Genomic DNA, 5,000 nt, shown 5'->3' with positions numbered 1-5,000 from the left:
CTTTCCTTTCTATTGCTTTTCCATGAATTCTTTCTACTCCATCAAGAGGATGGTTTATTATTTTTGATGCCTCTTTGATAGATTTTGAAATTTTTGATTTATCTTTAAGTCGGCATCCTCCAAACCATATGGTGCAGCCAAACGCAATTACACTTTTAATCAATGAGTCATAAACTCTTAACATAGTTTTCTTCCTTACTTGAAATGTTCTCAATTTCCTTAGGATGTATAATCTTTGGGCAACTTTCTTAGATATTATATTAATATGTTGAGAGAAATTGAGGGAACTATCAATGGTTTTTCCTAAATATTTAAAATAGTCAACTATCTCAACATCATCTTTACCGATCGCCACACACTTTAAGTCGTTTTTATTTTTTACACCAAACACCTGTTCTTTCGTTTTTTCAACATTTAATTCAAGCTGATTTTGTTTACACCAATCGGTGAATATATTTATTTGTTTGCAATAATTCTTTTCGGTAACTTTATCTTTTAATAAGCCAAGAATAGCAGTATCATCTGCATATTTCACTATAAAACAATTTTCAAAGGATGGTCTGCAGTCGTTGGTGTATAAGATGTACAGGATTGGGGAACTCACACAGCCTTGTAAATGTGAAATAACATTATCTGCTAGATTATAGTTTTTATTATCAATCTTGGAATTTTGGAACAGAGATGGGCCTATTTGGTCAAATTCTGAGAGGAGATTCGGACATTCCTGCCAATAATACAATGACCACGAATTTAAGAAATAAAACTGTCGAACCCCATTCAGGGAAAAACCTGTAACAACTTTACCCGTCCGGATCAACCAAGATCTAAGGAGATTAGAAGATCAGCAACTGAATCTTAACACCATTGGGGAGAATCAGGTATTGTAGAAAAATTGCTTCGGATAGAAAACTTTGGTTAGACCTGAATCGAGAACAGGTGAAAGCAGATGAGGCGTTCCACTTCAATGACAGAGTTGCGAAAGGCTCATAAATCATTATCCACCTCACTCATTCTTAAGAAATGATTTTACTATTTCTTTTTAAAGATTATTAGCCTAGTTTTTTCTGACCCAACATATTACAAATATAATGCGTTGTCTTTAAAATTTAAAGGAAAATCTCTCCATTTTAAGTGTTCTAACTCCCTGCCTTCAAATGTGAATAACTGCGAACCAAATTGAAATAATTACAACATTCATACTGCCTTTTGTCTAATGATTGTGTCTCTTTACGAGTATGTAATAATATTTGATTCGAAATCTTCCGACATCTGACGGGTTTTGCCAGATCACCTCACAATAATTGTCAAACATGGATTCATTGATAAAACCCCAGGAGTAAATTTTACTGTTCATTCCTTAGTTTTTCGACACTGAATTTGGAATGCAATCTGTAAAACTATGACTGTGAAAAGCATTGTATTCAATCAATATAATCGTGAAGCAAGACGTGAGTGACTGTTTGACGAAATTAACAATCCAAGTGGTTGCTTTTGGGACACAGAATGAAAAGGCTTAACTGCACAAATGTGTAAATTGACATACTTAACATGACGCTACTGATTTTTAAACAATGATCGTTATAGATCAATACGTTATACTGTAAAACATCTGAAATTTAAAATAAGTAACGCAAACATTTTACATATAGCCCAAATAATCAAAATCCTCAGTCTGTGTTAATTTCAAAGGGTAGAAATCATGTTTGTTTGGTCGTGGTTATATGGAATAGACATACAAAACACCATTGCCATATGGCAGACAGTTTTAGAGGAAATGAAATGTCTACGCTTGGATAGGAATTATGAAACGGACTATTGGAGCCAAAACCATTTGTTCTACGAATAAGTTGAGATATTAACAGCTTTCTATATGAAGTCGATTTTTACTATTTTGTGATTCAATGCTGATAGAGATCTACAATCGGGTCATGGAGATCGAAGGATTTTAATGAAAAACTAGAGATATTGGGGGATATTTAGGATTCGTAAATAAAAGTTTACAAGATACAGGATGAGATTGAATGTAGATAAAGAAGTATAACGGTAGTCCGTTGATCAAACCTCTGAAGTAGCGTTTTTGCCAATCCGCTGATCAAAGCTCTGATGACAACTTCAGAGATAATTGCGCCCTCTTACTCTTTTGTTTCAAGATGATAAAACCTATGATATTAGTTCAGAGCTTTGATCGTCTGGTTTGTATTTCAAGGTAGACGAAGAAGTACTGGGCTATCCTCTTTAAAGTGATCGAAATACGTCTTGTAAATGATGAATAACGGGTTTTCGTGGGTCAATAAGTACTGGGCTATCCTCTGTAAAGTGATCGAAATACGTCTTGTAAATGATGTATAACGAGTTTTCGTGGGTTAATAAGTACTGGGCTATCCTCTGTAAAGTGATCGAAATACGTCTTGTAAATGATGTATAAACGGGTTTTCGTGGGTTAATAAGTACTGGGCTATCCTCTGTAAAGTGATCGAAATACGTCTTGTAAATGATGTATAACGGGTTTTCGTGGGTCAATAAGTACTGGGCTATCCTGTGTAAAGTGATCGAAATACGTCTTGTAAATGATGGATAACGGGTTTTCGTGGGTTAATAAGTACTGGGCTATCCTCTGTAAAGTGATCGAAATACGTCTTGTAAATGATGTATAACGAGTTTTCGTGGGTTAATAAGTACTGGGCTATCCTCTGTAAAGTGATCGAAATACGTCTTGTAAATGATGTATAACGAGTTTTCGTGGGTTAATAAGTACTGGGCTATCCTCTGTAAAGTGATCGAAATACGTCTTGTAAATGATGTATAACGAGTTTTCGTGGATTAATAAGTACTGGGCTATCCTCTGTAAAGTGATCGAAATACGTCTTGTAAATGATGTATAACGAGTTTTCGTGGGTTAATACGTACTGGGCTATCCTCTGTAAAGTGATCGAAATACGTCTTGTAAATGATGGATAACGAGTTTTCGTGGGTTAATAAGTACTGGGCTATCCTCTGTAAAGTGATCGAAATACGTCTTGTAAATGATGTATAACGAGTTTTCGTGGATTAATAAGTACTGGGCTATCCTGTGTAAAGTGATCGAAATACGTCTTGTAAATGATGGATAACGAGTTTTCGTGGGTTAATAAGTACTGGGCTATCCTGTGTAAAGTGATCGAAATACGTCTTGTAAATGATGTATAACGAGTTTTCGTGGGTTAATAAGTACTGGGCTATCCTCTGTAAAGTGATCGAAATACGTCTTGTAAATGATGGATAACGAGTTTTCGTGGGTTAATAAGTATTGGGCTATCCTCTGTAAAGTGATCGAAATACGTCTTGTAAATGATGGATAACGAGTTTTCGTCTGTTAATAAGTACTGGGCTATCCTCTGTAAAGTGATCGAAATACGTCTTGTAAATGATGGATAACGAGTTTTCGTGGGTTAATAAGTACTGGGCTATCCTCTGTAAAGTGATCGAAATACGTCTTGTAAATGATGAATAACGGGTTTTCGTGGGTCAATAAGTACTGGGCTATCCTCTGTAAAGTGATCGAAATACGTCCTGTAAATGATGGATAACGGGTTTTCGTGGGTTAATAAGTACTGGGCTATCCTCTGTAAAGTGATCGAAGTACGTCTTGTAAATGATGTATAACGAGTTTTCGTGGGTTAATAAATACTGGGCTATCCTCTGTAAAGTGATCGAAATACGTCTTGTAAATGATGTATAACGAGTTTTCGTGGGTCAATAAGTATTGGGCTATCCTCTGTAATGTGATCGAAATACGTCTTGTAAATGATGTATAACGAGTTTTCGTGGGTTAATAAGTACTGGGCTATCCTGTGTAAAGTGATCGAAATACGTCTTGTAAATGATGGATAACGGGTTTTCGTGGGTTAATAAGTACTGGGCTATCCTCTGTAAAGTGATCGAAATACGTCTTGTAAATGATGGATAACGAGTTTTCGTGGGTTAATAAGTACTGGGCTATCCTCTGTAAAGTGATCGAAATACGTCTTGTAAATGATGGATAACGAGTTTTCGTGGGTTAATAAAATTGTGACCCATCGTTTCCAAGTGGTATTATGTCGGGATGAAGGTAGAAGTTGATTTTATAGCCACACATATCAAACTTGGGGTTCGTTTCTTTTCATTATAGTGGGGAAAATACTATTTCTTGAATTGCAAACATAGTCTAAGTTCTGTTGTCTCATGCTTTTATTTTCAAAATTTAAGTTCGAGATCCCGTTCATCCCGACAGTATACCGTATTGAGAGGGTGGGTAACATTCGTGCTTACAATTGTAACTTGTATAGTTTGTTTTATAATTGATAGTGTTGTATTGACATCTATAGGCCTAGCATATTATAATAGTATAATCATTTTGAGCAGCAATAAATACCACAGCTACTGAAAAATTAATTTCTAAAGACATTTTGCCAACGGAAATGAAACCCATTATTTCCCGGATGCTTCATTTGTAATCGCAAAGACAATGTACGAAAAAAGGGATTTAGTTTAAAAATACCCCGACCACCCGTTCTCCCCTATCACTATTTTTAAAAAAATATCCTCGCCGTCGAGAATTATGAAACGATTCTGTCCTTGGAATTTATTGGATAACAGGTGGATGGTGTATGACATGATCATGACAATCAGCCGATGGCATGATTGTATGACGTCATCATTATGACATGTCGATGTTATCCTGATATGGTGCCACCTTTTAACCCCTACCCCTTCCTACCACACAAAAACATGGTAAGATTTGTTTTAGCGATAACCGCATCACTTCATTTGTTTTACTACTTTTGTTATTGATGCAGTACTATATAAATGACACATTTACAAGCGTTTACATAGGCATATCACTCTGATTCAAAGTCCAAGAATCCAAGAAAAAAAAGATAGAATCAAACACGTTTCCTCTTCAAAGAGGAAGAATGATGGTGGAGATGACAAAACGAAAAGCTTCGCCTGACAGCCCTTCTCATGAATTAAATAGATTAATG

Source organism: Berghia stephanieae, unplaced genomic scaffold (genome assembly GCF_034508935.2).
Source record: "Berghia stephanieae isolate SIO BIC M18660-M18661 unplaced genomic scaffold, UCSD_Bste_1.3 scaffold1018, whole genome shotgun sequence".
NCBI lineage: Eukaryota > Metazoa > Mollusca > Gastropoda > Nudibranchia > Aeolidiidae > Berghia > Berghia stephanieae.
Note: the sequence above shows the minus strand (reverse complement) of the source record.